Source organism: Sturnus vulgaris, chromosome 3 (assembly GCF_052056855.1).
Source record: "Sturnus vulgaris isolate bStuVul1 chromosome 3, bStuVul1.hap1, whole genome shotgun sequence".
NCBI lineage: Eukaryota > Metazoa > Chordata > Aves > Passeriformes > Sturnidae > Sturnus > Sturnus vulgaris.
In genome coordinates, this window is record NC_142245.1 from 10,609,480 (window position 1) to 10,625,182 (window position 15,703).

Genomic DNA, 15,703 nt, shown 5'->3' on the forward strand with positions numbered 1-15,703 from the left:
GTAGAGCACACTTGACCTTACTCTCAGTGGCAGCAGCAGGTCTGATTCCAAGGAGTTCCTTTCATTTCTTTAGTTTTCCTGCCTCAAAACTTGAAAGGCCACTGTCAGCTTCTGCTCCTCGGTAGTTTGCTAAATTTTCCAGATGATATTTTGTACAAGGATGTGTCATTTCATGTTGTATCAATCACATTATAGTATGTCACTTAATATAGCATAAGGCAATATGATTGACACGATCTGAGATGACTTGTCACAACACAGCATGTCAGCTGGACTTTTATATGTTTTGGATTTATCTACACACACATCGAGCCTTCAAAGGGGGGGTGTGTAGAGAGAGGACACCCTCCCTTTTTTTAAAAGTTTTCATAACACTTTCCATGGTGGTGATTGATAAGCATCTGTTAAATATACTGAAATTTCTCCTGTTATTTCCCTAGGCTACCTCTAATAATAAATTACCAGAGCTTGAGTTTATTCCAACCTCTATTTATAATGGACACTTTCTCCTGGCATGTATTGTACCCTGTTCCTCAGAACAACCTTATTGTTAGGGAGTGGCATAACACAAAAACTCATTACAATTAACTACTTGTTCCCTTGGTGGCATCTGAAGCTAATCCAGCTCCCAGACAATTCATTTGGAATAACCTCACAAAGCGATCCCTAAGCAGCAGTAATTGGCTAATTCTCCTCTACTTATGGTTATGCTCATTATATTACAGACAACTTTAAATCAGGCTGTCATCAGTAGTTCTTGCTGCCACCGAGGCAATTCAGAAGGATGAGTTACCACACCCACGACCACTTGTAGCCCATCTGCAGATGAAAAGTTCCATCCAGGAGCACTGGAAAGGTGGGAAATGCTGAACCATGTTCCACACCGGTTTGAAAACACAAACGCAATTGCAAAGGAAGCTGCAGAAATTACAGGACTGTAATTCCTGGTGAAGGAGAACAGCTTCTTAATGAAATTTTAAGGAAAGTAGGTTTGCCATAAGACCTTCAAGCAGTATGGTCTGGCATAGTAGCCCTGTCTGGGCACTGGAACTTGAGTCATATATTTTCTGTGTTCTTAGAGCTTGGCTGTGTAGCATGGCACAGACATCCACCAGCTAATCAGCACCACAAAGAGAGTTCAGACATGTTTGTGTCTACCAGCCAGTCTCATGTTGTTCTGGCCCATGCCTCGATTCACCATTTAGCAAACAGAGCTTGTACTTCACTGGAGTGCTTTGAAGCTAGGACTCACTAACACCTAAAAGATGCCCTGTGATTATTGAAAAGTAGAGTAGAGAAGAATTTCATGAGTGTTAAAGTAAACTGTCTCTTTCTTGGACTGCTGCCACTTTTTGCATCTGGGGAAATAACTTAAAGTGGCAACTGCACAGCCAGATGTTGCAAATCTATCTTTTTTAAGGGGGGAGGGGAGAGGGGCAGGAGGGAGAGTAGGGTTTGGGGGAATTATGTATGGCACAGTGTGGGGATATGTAGAGATGTTGGAGCATACTCTAAATATGTCAACTCAGGTACCAGGAATGGTACATTCTCTCCAAGACAGCTCTGTCATTAGTCAAAAGTCGTAGCAAAAACTATGTCATTGACTTAGCATCTCCAGCACAGGGATGAGACAATTCTGCCATGGCATATGGCATATCCTTACCTGACAAGCAGCTGTAGGGAAGGCAGAAGTGCAGGTATCTGCAGATATGCCATCTCAGATTACATCTGAGCAGTGGTGCCTGGCCAGAAATTCAGTATCACATATTTGTTCTGAGGCTGCAGAACTACAGAGGGTGAACAAGGAAAATATTAATTAAAATAGATTCAGATTAAATTCGTCTGTCCTTCCCCCCGCCCCGCCAAAAAAAGAATCTTCAAAGACCAAATGCTTCTGTTTTCTCCCTTATGTTCACCAGAGTTTTCTGCAACATGGCAGTTCAACTCATATTGCCCATCTGGTGAAACATTTTTTTTAAATTCAACATGCAAAGCTATTAAAAACAGTCAGTAATTGTGAATAAAGAAATGCACTGTTCTGTCACCAGTTTTTCTGCCAAGTACCACAATTCTTCCTGCTTCTTAATCTGCACTTACAGTTGGAGTAGAAGCTCAATGGCACAGAAAGAGCAAGAAGATTGTACAGATGACACTGAATAGGCATCATGCTTAATTTGCAGTATTCCTAATCTGGGGAATCGGAGTGTGTTTGTTTGATGCAGTCTAATTTTTTTCGTGGAGGTAGGAGAAGCCACAGAGGCTTTTGAGAAAAAAAAAATAAGCTGCTCAAAGCTTCTACTGTATCTATCAGAGCCAATCCCTGAAGGGTCTGATGATGGGCCAATTAGAGAAGTTGGCAACGCCCCTGTGATGACATCTTTAAGAAGCAAATATCCACATTTCAGGCTTGGGTTTTCCGAGGGGTGGGGAGGTGCCATGGCCAGGGCCATGCCAGTGCCACAGGCTGAACGAAGCCAGCGCTGCAGCGGCCAAAAACGAGAGGCATGGTGAGCAATTCCCCAATACCAAGCCCAGACCAAATCAACTTTTCACTGCTGTAAGGACTTTTCAAGAGAGAACTTGAGAACAAATGAACCTACGGACAATAATTTTTCTCCCCAGTCAGAGAAAAGGAAAAGGTGAGGACACGTGAGGAGAACAATGTGGCCACACTGAGGTCAGTGACAGGAAGGAGTGGGACAAGGTGCTCCAAACGTCGGAGCTAAGGTTCTTCTACAAGTTGTGGTGAGAGCTATAGTACCACAAGCCATTAATTCATGAAGTGCATGGGGGATACATACACATCTGCAGAGATCCTACTCGCAACCCATGAGTAAAGGTGCTCAGGCTGCAGTGAGTGGAGCTAAAAAGTTGTAATCTAGTGGAAGACCTAAACAGAGAAAGAAGACCCTTGCTTCCAGAAAGAGAGGAAGAGGACCCTTACTTCCAAACTAGAACGGCTCATCCTTAAAAGACTACACCCCATGAACTAGTAACTCATGCAAAACAGTTGTGGGAAGACTAGTTTGCTCGTGGGAGGGACTCACATTGCAGCAGGTTGGGCAGGACTGCTACTTGTGAAAATCAGAACCACACTGGAAAAGTTCACCGAGAGCAGTCTCCGTGGAAAGGACACCATTGCACAGCAGTAAAAAGAAACTCCTTTCCCTAAGCTAACTGAGCATTTTTAGAAGTAGCAAACTGACTAAAGGCCCCATGTTTTGTCTCTCTGAGCTGTCAGTGGGAAAGAGGGGAAAAGAAAGGTGTTCTAAAGGTTTATTTTATTCTCATTACCCCCTTTTAATTCCATTAGTAATAAATTTTATTTGTGCTGTTTAAATTTGAGCCTGTTTTGCCCTTAGTACTTCTTTCTGATCCTTATTTCAACTCATAAGCCCTTTAGCTTTTATTCCTCCCTCCTCTGCTCAACTAGAGCAGCGGAGAATGAGTGAATGGTTTTTTGTGGGTGCCTGGCTTTTAACCAATGTCAAACCATGACACAGAGACCTCAAAAGCACAGACTGTAAAACAGAAGAGAAGACCCCGTCCTTGGTCAGTTATTGCCACCATTCTCAGAATGACCAGCTGAGCATATTTAGCGTATCATAAATGGCAGCAAAAAAAAAAAAACCAAACAAAAAACAAACAAACAAACAAACAAACAAAAAAAAACAAAAACAAAAACAAAACAAACAAACAAAAAAAAAAACAAAAAAAAAAAAAAAAAAAAAAAAAACAAAACAAAAAAACATATAGACCAGTAGGACATGTTTTCCTTGCTGAAGAATATGAAGAATAATCAAAATTTCAAAGACAGAGAGATCAGATCTGAGAATTTCCCCAAATTTTCCCATAAACACAATCCTAATCATCATCCTTTCAGTGTAGCAGCTCTCACCTCTGCTGTACTTGCCCCATCCCACACTGCCTGGTCCTTGGCTCAGAGAGGTACTTTTTTCCCCAGGAGTAAAGCATCTGAGCTAGGAAAAGATTTAGCACACAAGTCAGTCGCAGCACAGACACTTGACTATGAGATGGACATTGCATCTGCAAGGAAATGCTTTTCTACTCTCCTTCTGCAGAGGCGAAGCTCTCAGTGTTACACAATCCTTGGGTGTTGCTTATTGCTGGGGACTACTTCATGTTTTAGAGAGAGAAGCCTCATTTTCAATAGTTTGTCTGGATTTCAAAAAGGCAAGATGGAAGGAAAGAAAAGAAAAAGCAACTGTGGATTGAGAATCATGCCCCAAAGGCACATGAAGAGCTGTACACAGGACACAGCACAACAGCTAGAGCCTCCTCACCTCCAAGCTGTGGCAGGTATAAACCCACTCTCCCTTATGCTGTAGACTCATGAGAAACTCTCCAGTTTACAAAATTATGTTTTTAAAGGCTGTATCAGTTTCCTGAGAGAACGCAGCATAAGGTGTCGGTGAGTGGAGTGGGACAGCAGAGAGCAGAGACAAGCCAGCAGGTTTGGGAACCTGAAAGAGCTGTATCTCTAAACACACAACCATCCCGTTTGGTTCGGTGCACACTGCACATTGCATTTCTTTTGGTGGTTGAAGCAGTGCCCTGACACTCAGTCACTTTTTGCAGCAGCACTTGTCTGAGATAACTTGTTTCCACATGGTTGTTACAGAGCTGGCCAGAGAATTCAGCGGGTTAAAAATAACCATGCAAATAAAACCAACAGTATTTGGGTTAAATATAATCCAAACTGTCATCACTGCCAGGAAAATACTGCTTAGAGTCACTCACAGGGACAGCACCAGAGCCAAATTTCCTCTGGACCTCCTAGTCAGTATGATCTGAAAGTGTCATCATGAAAGGCACTTATCACTACCTTCCCCTGATATCATGTAAATTGAGAAGGCTTAATCCCCACAGAGTATATCTACAGTATACAAAGATCCTTTTTGTTGCACATATAAATTTAGGCCAGTACAATGACATACATAACAGAACCCAATCTGAAAGTTCTTTTATGGTTTTGGTTTTCTTTTATTTTTGATATCGTCAGTGCCATTATTTTTACTTGTTTCAATGGGGAACACAGCTGTAGCTGGCCTTTTCAAATACATCACCTAGCTGATGCACAGCTAGTACTGAGCACAAAGCCCACTGCTTTCCGAGTTTCTGCATAAGCCCCCAAAACCACCTTATGCAGTGCATTGACCAAGAGCAGGAACAACTTGGCTTGGTAGGTTTATCCAAGTCTTCTCCCAGACAGTTTCAGCTCACTGGACTGAACTGCCAGGTACCTACTAAGGACACTGACATTCCTGATTTGAAAAACCCTGGAGCCAAAATGCCAAAAAGCCAAAAAGCCAAAAGCCTATTCAACACGACGGTCACATGAAACCTGATTTGAACTCAGTGGGAGTACCTTCCTTCATCCTCAAGGAGTTTGCAGCCTTCAAGTTTCTACTTTGCATCTCTCAACAGAACAAAGCCCACTTCTCCAAGCAAATCTTTGGTCAACATAGTCAAGTTTCACACCAGTTTCTCATTAAAATATCACACAGAACTTCTAATTTGATGCAACTTCAATGCTCATGGTTATCTGAAACTGATCTAATGAACATCAAAAGTGGATCAAAGCCCCATAGGCAGAATATTTAGAAAAGCAGGAGTAACTCTGCAGTTTTTGCTTAAGCACTGATTCAATTTTAGTTGTTAATAGCCACTTTGCAAGGGCTTGCAGGTTTGATTGCCAGCATCCCACTAGGTTTAGCTGAACTTAAGCATGGCTTATTATTATATCCTTAAGTGAATGTAACATCATCACAAGCTCTGCAATGACCTCAGTAAAATTACAAATCATGATTTGACCTTTCATGAATATTTCTACTTCTCTGTATTGAAATGCTAACATCACTTCAAGCTCCTCTGTATAGTTTAATTATGTCTTCAGTCTGGCATAGATAATGAGTATTTTTATTGATGAGCTAGAATTATCACCACTATTTCATTTATATAATTTGATTGAATAAGGGAACAATAAATTCTTCCCCTCTAAGAATAATAAGAGATTGTTCTTGATGCTGCTCTGAAGAAAGAAATAGCCTGCAGGAGCAGAGCCTGCATCACAGGCAGCTTGCTGCCTGCCATGGAAAACTGACTTGAATTAAAACAGTCAAGACATTCAAGAGGGGAACTGCCTGGAACAAATCTTAGCAAAATATTTCTTTGGATCAAAAAATGCTGATCGTGTGGGAACATTTCACAGGGATATCTATTTCAGCAAAGTTTTCAAAGGAATATCTCTGAGGCCTGGGCTGGACTGTTCTGTCACTGGGAAGGAGAAAAAAGTCATAAGCCTGACTTCTTCCACAAAATTACCTCCTGTGAAATGCTCAAGAGCCATTGCCTCTGTCCTAATGAAGAAGAAAAACAAATACTTTAAAAGATCAAAAATTATTGCAAGCACTATCATTCTCTGGCTGGCCACACACTGAAAGGCTGTTGCTGACTCTGCCTTGCTAGCTCCAGGTATTACAGAACTTGTGGCGTGCAAATCTAGACCACACAATGATGTGAAGTCTGTATCTATAATATAAATTTCTGCAAGACCTTTAAGGTCAGATTGCACACAAAGGGAGTGGGATGGATATAACATTTTCCTTTATAAAATTTAAAATATTGTTATTAATTTCCTTTCCAATAGCAGTCCAACACATGCCAATCAAACAGGTGTTGTACAAAGAGCTTAACAGTGAAAAAGCCACAGAAGGTGACTACTAACACAGGAAGATCAGCTGTGAGGAGGTAAAGATATGTAAAAACCCCCAAAATGAGAAATCTAGCAAGTATTGTGACTTTGTACCAGTATTTTATGCATATTTTATGCACTTTTTTTTTTAAGTGTACAAGAGCTGACATAAATATCTTTGAAGGTTTTACATCAGATGAAATGTTTGCACCATTTAAAAATAATTTAAAAAAAAGCTATTCCCCCCACTTTAAGACTTGCAGTGAAATTTCTCTTAACAATGTCCTCAGAGGAGCCACCAAGGGAGGCTCTGCACCCACTTCTTGCCTCCTCTCACTGTCCCATTGCTTTAATTTCTTATCATGCCCTTCTTGGCCTCTAGCACCTCACCAAGGAGCTCATCAATCCCCTGGCACTTTCCACTGACCTTTCCCAATCACTCCAGCTGTCTCTGGAGCTCAGTTCTCAGGCTTCACTGCTCCAGGTTTCCCTAGCTGCAGCATGAGCAGTCATAGAGCATGATCTCTTCTGCCATGTTTCATTGCAGAACAACAAGTATTAACACTGGAGCTTTTATCCATTATGTTTTTGAAAAATCATGTACTACAACAGTGGGGCACTCAGCAGCAATACAGCAAAACCAGCAAATACCAGAGATGGTGATGATGATGATGATGATGTACATCACCAGAGAAGAGAGTCCCCCGATCCTTCTGCAGAAAAATACCCAAGGAAATATCAAAATGTTAATGGAAGTTGTTTGCCTGGTATTGCATTCAGTAAACCTGGATTTTTTCAGGCTGCTGGAGGCATATTTCAGAGGCACACACTCTGCTTCCTCAGCAAAGCCATGTTGTTGACTGCAGGGAGAATAATCACAGGAACCCAACAGATGATTCCCATGATAAGGCATGAAGTGGGGGTGGGAGGGAGAAGCAATTTTCTTAGCTAACCTTGTCCCAAGCCTTTAAGGGCTTAATAAGATTATAACCAACATCTTGAATTATATCCTGAAATAAACAGGTAGCCAGAACAGAGCACGAGGCTCAAGATTTATGGGCTAATAATAGGTGACCTTCAAGAAAAAGGTTGCTGCAGGCAGTACTCACTGAAGTCCTTTGCAAGAGCAGCCCCAAGCAATCAGTGCTAACCCTGGGGTGATGAAGGCGTGGAGCACATGCATCACTGGAAAGCCATCTCTGCTTCCAGAGCAACCATAAATGAAAGAAACAGTGCCATGAGGATTGAAACTAATGAAGTCTGGTTTCTTTTTTATTTGGTTCTTGTGGTTGATCGACTTCTGTGTCTAAGACAGCACAAGAGTCTGAAAGTTTTTTGGCAGCAGAGTATTATGAGATTCCTTCCTGTGCGGATTCTCTGGTGTTAAATAACCTGTGAACACACACTGAAACCATGCCACTGAAACCATGCATCCAGTAAATGCTCTGTTAGTGTGACTCTTCCCTATCCAGTTTCTTATTTTCCCCAACACTGGCGAAAGTTAGTTACTTCTGAATTTAAAGCTCTTATTTCACACAGGATTAAGAATGGACAAAACTGTTATATGAAATAAGGGGGAGGCACATGCATAGATATATACACAGAATGCAGGTAACATTGATTTTCTTTCAAAGCTGAATTGACAGCTGGCTATACAGAGCAGTTATATTCTCAGTGCCAGTGAGAGGATTCAGTGATGATGTTTTCTGAAGAAATCAACAAGTTCATCTTATGACCTCTAGTAAGTGATCAAGGGACATCATAGTCCACAATGACAGTTTGTGAAAATATCACAAGTCAAAGGCAATGCATAAATGTTTGTTTTGCTAATAAAGCTGGGGGGGCTGGTTCCCCATACTGAAGGACGTGTCTCAGGCCAGTCTCTACAGACCCAGTAAGCACGTGCTGAAATTTCATTACTTCACATGCAGCAGCAAGAATCCATCTCAGCAAACAGGTTCAGACAAGGGCCATAAAGCAACTTCCCAACACCTTTAAAACCACAAGCTCCTCCACATTGGCACAAGCAGGATAGGCACAAAAGAAAAGACAGGTCATAGTAAAGAACTGTGATTTTCAATTCTGAGACAGAATATGCTGCTAATTTCCAGTCCTACCAATATGACAGCTTTAACAAATACTCTTTACAAGAAGGAAAGAAAGAAAGAAAAAAAGTAAGGTGAGATACAGAGTAGAAAACCCTTTGGCAGACCAATTCTCTTGATATAACTGAGTAGTATAAATCAGAGGTAGCACCTTGTCCAGCAGTGTTGGTTTTCTGTGCTGAATCAAAAACCAGTCACTAGCAGATTTTATGCAGAGCTGGAACATATTGCTTAGTCCCGCTCTCCCTCCTCACCAAGTCAACTGCAGATATATTGGTCCCGAAGGCCACTACTTGAAATTTCCATCAACTCTTCTGAAAATATAAAAAGCTCAGTAACCAGTACCATCTTTTAAGAAACTGTGAGCAAAACCAGGGATTCAGCAACAGAAGTAACAGACATTGGTTAGGCAGGTGGCTGAGTTTTACTTGTTCCCAAACCTGTACTATGAGGAAAGATGAAACACAGACCACTCTCTGTTGCAATTAATCCCAAAGGTTAATTTTGTTGCAGGCGTGTTGTAAACAAAGGGGATATTTATTTCAGAGTCCAAATCACAACAGAGGGGAGGCAAAGGGAAGGCACTTTGCACTGTGGATTAAGAGAAGGTTGCAGGACTGGTGAAGCCAGTGCTGACAGATTCCCTTATTAAAAAGTGTAGCTTTGTGGAAGGCTTGCCATTGAGGGCTCTGATGCAGCCCAACTTCAGAAAACCAGGCACAATTGGCAGACTGTGCTGTGGCAGGGACAGTGGGGCTAAGGGGCACTTCTAATTTGTCAAAGTTGTATCTAATTCCACTGAACAAAGTTCGCAAAGAGAGATGAGCAGAATCCACAAATGATTGTTCATTCACCAAGCCCTGATGGAAAGATAGGCCAGCACACAGCTTGGGCTTTGTAGAGTAACCTGAGCTTCTCCAATCAATTTTGGATAATTCTGCCTGGGCATAACAGTTGTCCTTGTTTCTTCTTTAACAGGATTATTCCTTACAATATTAAAAAGATAACATCAGTGTCTTTCAGTGTCCCCATAAACTGTTTCTAGCTATATGAATGGATGCTTCAGGTGGTTTTGTAACTATTTCTGTTATAGACTTACAGAAAGTGAAGATCTAAGGGAAGAACATTTGTTCTGTGAATAAATTAAAATCTCGAACTTCCTTTTAAAAGGGAGATACTCAAAACTGACACATTTAGAGCAAAAAAGAAGAAAATTATTATGCTGAGCATGACTGTGAATCACGCTCTGAATTCACTCTATTGATGGGAAAGTCTTGTCAAAACGAGGCAAACAACAATCCAGTATTTACCGTTGGAGAAGGCTTTTCATTTACAGCAATGGATGTTGGATCAGGCCTCAAGTACCCAGTTCTTAGGCAAGAAAGATAATTAGTGCATATTAAACAAAGATACTTCTCCAAATTAAAAGAGAAGTCATAATATATCCTGACTTAATGGTCTTTTCAGGAGAAAAGAAGGAAGAAGGCAAACACCTCCTCCATTCCTTTTCTCTCCAAGGAAAAAAGAGAATTTATTATTTTTAAAAAGTGTCACCTTATCATAATATATTGTTATCTAGAAGTGAGCTCATTTCTGTGGCCATACATTAATTTAAATGCAGCAGCCCTCACTGAGACAGTATGAAGGTAAGACTGAATAGAACATGCATGTCTTAATGCAGCAAATTAGGCAACCAAAATCAGCACTTTGAATCAAAATCTGAATGAAATCAAATAAAAACTGAATGATTTGCAGCTACAAAACACTTTCTTAAAATTAAGTGCAGGAAAGTTAAAGAACTTTCCTTAAAGGTTTCTCTCAGCCCTGTTTTCATTTTCTAAGGTACCTTATTTGGACAAGATGATGCACTGCTCTTTGCTTCATTTCAAATCAAGCCACAGCAAAATGACCATTTAACACTGAATTTGTCTACACCTGGATCTCATACACAGTGCTCTAACACAAATCTGGTCATTGAAAATTACTGCTTACTGGAAAGCAGAACAAGTTTTGCCTGGAAATATGTTTCAGATCCCAACACTATTTATGGGTTTTCAGCAGCCTCAGCAGATCCTGTACTCTCCCTACATCAAACAGACCACAGACTGGATTCCTGGGATGCTCTCCCCATAAGGATGACATAAAAGAATTTGCTTGATGCTACAATTTTGCTTAAAGGTGGAGCCCACATTTTTAAGTGTGGCTAGTAAATCAGGTGCAACTCAGAATTTCATTACATATCACATAACCAATCTCATTTAAGGACCACCGATTAAACAACCTACAGTTTGAAATAGTCAAAATTATCACAAATTTGGTTTTGAGGGAGACAGACAGAAGGACAGAGACACATCTATCTAAAATATATGTCTTTAACATTTCAAAAAATTTTGAATTATCTACATTGACAATAAGCCATGATTAAAGCAACAGAGATGATTCCATCTCTAAATCTGACACCCTAAAAACCACTCAGCAATAATATTTTCATTAATCAGACCGCTACTAAAGGTTCCTCCTTCAGCCAGCCTTTTCACATACCCACAAAATCTTGGTGTCTGAGAGGCAAAGACAATCCTGCTCTTTCCTATGCCAAGAGAAAATATGTATCATGATGCTGGCTTGCTTTTTCTCCCCTCAAGTACTGGGGTAAATGAGAATGTACATCTGTTTGCATTTTGTTTGCATTTAATAAACACATGAATTTTCAAGCCAGGCAGGACCATTTATCTCTTAGATAATCATTTGACCTTCTCTCTAATCTAGAGCAAAGAATCCACTTCAGGGATTTCTACAACTCATAAAGTCTTCATTTAAATATTCTATCTATCACATAACTTGGGAAATACTTCCACTGATGATTTATGTTTATTATTAAACATATGAATTTCTTCTTTAACCTAAATTTTTCTATTTTACACATCCAATTAGTGGACTTTGCCATGCTGGTTTCTCCTAAATCAATGACTTTTGTTTTAGAAAATAAAACCAAAAAGTCTGAGAAGTTTTCTCATGAGTAGGGGTGTGTAAACTCCTAAATTGTCCCTTGATCTAGTTTAGACTTTGCATTCTGCCTGACACATTACAAACCAACGAACAAGCTGCTGAATTGCTTTTCTGAGGAATAAATCAAAACATTTACGTTGCTTGATGAAAGGGCATGTGGTGAAAAAAAAAGGACAGAAACCAAAAGACTCAGCACAGTGTCACAGCACATCATACAGCCTTTACCATCTCACCAAAACCATGACTGCACCTTTCACAGGTTTGACTGAAAAAACTTCTTCAGGTGCAGCAAGAATTGATTTGGGCACAAAGTATCAAATGCCAGTCTTTTCAACCTAGTACAAAGAAAGACTGTGCCCCCTAACTGTAGCCTGGATATAAAAATCCAGATTTTGCTGCTGTGCCTGTGCACTTGGGAACTGCTGGAGTATTCAGTTTATCTCACAGGGGGCTGCCAATATCTCTTCCCCATTTACAGAGGCAGATGGGAGGCAGATCCATTGGGTTGCACATGAAAATCCTTCTGGTAGAACCACACTTTGGAGGCTTCCCATGAAAACAAGGAACATTTTTAGGTAGTGTCTAGCTCTGGCTAGTTTTCAGGAAAGCTTTTGCAGGCTGCTCAGAGTTTAGGAGCAAGGAGAGCTGGATGCAAACTACGGACATCCCCTTCAATAAAAGGGGAAGATGAGAGATTAGGAAGTTGAGGTCTTTACTTTGGGTTTAATTGAATATCAAGTTGTACTTAAGAGCTTAGCCACAACCTGTCCATATATAAATAAGATATAATTTCATTTCCTCTGAAGCTCTTTCCACAGCTCCTAAAATCTTGTCAGATAATCTTTCATGTCCTGGCCTGACACTTCCAGACAAGAGACAAGCCCCTTTGGGAACGGCTGAATTTCACATCCACACCACATTTTCTGGTGCAGAAAAGCTACTAAGATAATGGTGAAAATGCTTTCATCTTTCTAACAGCTTCCATCATTAAATCCAATAACACTATAAGATCTGAATAAAACTACACGATGGTTTTGTTATCATTACTCACCTGTCCTTACCCTCATTAGACTGTATAATAAAGAAAACTGTCACATGTATTTTCTATTTATACACATGCTTTTGGCAAACTTATTTCCAGGCTTTCAACGTTTTTTTTCTGCAGCATAACTAAAGTTTACTTCAGTTTTCATTTCTAATACTGCTTGTTACTTATTTAAAATGCCAACTTTTCATTAAATATTATATTGCCTTTGCATTTTTTCCTTTTTTTTTTATTACAGATGTTTGGAAAACCTGTTTGTTCTTTTAATTTTATGCACGTAGGCTGCATAAAGTGCCTTGACAAATAACCTTAATCCTATTTTCAGTGTTGGCTAATGTTTCTGATCGTATTCACAAGCTGTATAATACTATTTGAGGAATTTTGCTGTATTGTTATAACATATATCTCCTGTATGGTCATGTTAGAGTGATCTCTCAGATACTTAAACTCCATGGGATACGGGTATCAGGAGAGAAGACTTCAATCTGATACTGGATTCAGTGCATTAGGAAAACAGCAACAGGTAAACTAAACATGTCTGTGGGAAAAGACAGGATGCTGTGCTATTCCAGTTAGGTGGGGGAGTGAGAATTGGTGTTTGGTTTCCTTTTCTTTAGAATGCAGGTAACTTTATGATGCCTGTCTCTACACAACTGTTATTCTTCACAAAAGCCACAAAAACGAAAATATTCTATATTTTCTTTTCAAAATGACATCTCACAAAAATAACCTATTATTGCTGTCTGTTAAAAACTGATTGCTAACATGAAAAATACTTCACATTTTTGTATGCTTCACATACTTTAAAAGCATTTTCCTGGAAGTACACTTTTCTTCCTACAAACAGTAATGCTTAAAGACAAAAATAAACAAGTCTCAACAACAGTAGGAACAAGTGAGGGGTTTGTTTCCACTGCAGGAAGGGAGCTGCCTCTTCTGGTCCAAGAAATCTTTGTATCTGGGCAGAAACACCCCTGATGTCAGGATGTCTGCACCTAGGAAGAAGGAACAGGGCCAGCTGCCCACATGGCTGCCAAGTGAATGACGGCATCCACCCCATGCAGAGTTACTGCAGCTCCTCACTCATGGCTCAGAAGCAGCAGGGCCACACTTGTGTGGCACCTGGCCAGGACTTGGCTATATGTCTCAGCAAAATAACCACCACAGTCCTCCACGGCAGCACTGCTTTTGCCTCGGAGGGGTCTGCTAGCTCAGGAGCCTGAGCTGCTTTCCATTGCCCAGTACGGATACACCCAGGGGGAAAATAACTCTTCAAGGCAAGGAAGATGCTTTCTACATTGCTCCAAAAAGTACCAGCTACTTCCTTGGGCTCTGGAAAACTAATCAAGTAGAATAAAGAATGAATTATATAAAAGGGGTTGAAAATTTTACTCTGAACGACAAATCTCTGTTCTCTCTCTTTGTACCCACGCAGACTCAGTCAGTACTTTAGCTCAAACACAGACATCTTTTTTTTTTTAAGTGCCATCCACTTTAAAAAGGGGAATGAGAGATTCTGCCACGTCTTGAAGACTCAGCAGCACTAGTCAAAAGGGTGGGTGTTACAGAAAGACATTTATGGAAGTCGCTGGGACAATCATAATTTCATGGATAGGCTTGAAAAGCTCTTTTGGGCAAAGGTAAAGAGCCCACTGTGTCCTTTTAAAGGATTTACACAAATAACTTATCAGTTATGTTGCATTGCTGTGAATTAGAGTCCATACTCCTTCTGCTGAAATATCTTTATAAACAGAAGTTGTCCACTAATTTATTGGGCTTTTGTAATTGACTTGGGAAATACTGGCCATGAAGAGAGCTCTCAATGTGGAAGAAGTGACACATGGCAAGCGCTGTAGTTTTCACATGAGGTGCAATATTTTCTTGATTTGAAGAGAATTCTGGCATTGTGGGGACTAGCCTTACACCAAATAAAGCTATTTCAATGGAGAAATTTCTTTTTTATGATTCTCCACTACTTAATATGCATTAAACAGCAGCCATCCATGATTTCTGATGAAAGAGGAGTCAGGTATCATCTTAATACTTCACAACCAATTTTGCTGGCATTGGAAAAGAGCCCAGTCCTTTCACCTTTACTATCCCAAATAAGCCTCACTTCATATATTAGACATTAGGCAGAAGAGGGGGGAATAAAGTGTCCTCAGCATCAACAGGATTACTCAGCAGAAAGAAGATTACTTGAAAAAAAAAAACAACCGTGGAAGTATCAATTCCTACCTGACAGTGGAGTCAGTAACCAATAGAATTTGCTTTAAGAGATATTTAATCCATGCACAATGGATTTCCTCAACTGAAAGGTGAACACCACAGCATGGTGATCACTCTGTAAGCAGAAGTCTTTCTGTGCAGTAGCTAAGAAGTGAGACCTAAAAATTCTTAGCTTCCACTTTAAATAAAATAAATTGGTCCCTCAATTGCAAAAAAACCCCGTAGCTTAAGAACACCCATGACTGATGTTGCAGCCAGGAGGGACATCCAGGATAAACTGTCAGGGAAGGTGTGGAGTCCACTGGGAGCTGCAGAAAGGTATGAATCCATTTTGGTGGCACATTAGCTCTGAAATCTATGTCCATTTAAATCTCAGCAATATCAACTCTCCTGGCTCATCTGGTCCTGCAAGGAAAAAAAGACATGAAAAGACATGAAGATGTGCACAAGCTGCCATTGCAAGCAGATTGTTACAGCACTGAGAGAGAGTAAAACTTTGAAGAAAAATCTGCCTTCCTGGCTACCAGCAAGTTGAAAATAGGAAAGCCTTGATCTCAGTTAGGGTATCTAAACACCTGGCTAACACAAATAGTAAATGAAAAT

The 15,703-nt window shown here is 40.3% G+C and overlaps 1 protein-coding gene across 4 annotated transcripts in view; it reads right to left on the bottom strand.

Moving 5' to 3' along the window:
• Positions 1 to 15,048, bottom strand: part of LOC148224178 (uncharacterized) — a 470,521-nt gene extending 455,473 nt beyond the window's left edge. For 2 of the 4 annotated variants that reach the window (XR_015802136.1, XR_015802134.1), the window contains exon 1: positions 1,664 to 15,048. The gene's annotated coding sequence lies outside the window, so the exon portion shown is untranslated. The remainder of the gene's footprint in view (positions 1 to 1,663) is intronic. The other 2 variants (XR_015802137.1, XR_015802135.1) reach the window with 1 other exon arrangement.
• Between the last annotated feature and the right edge of the window lie 655 nt (positions 15,049 to 15,703).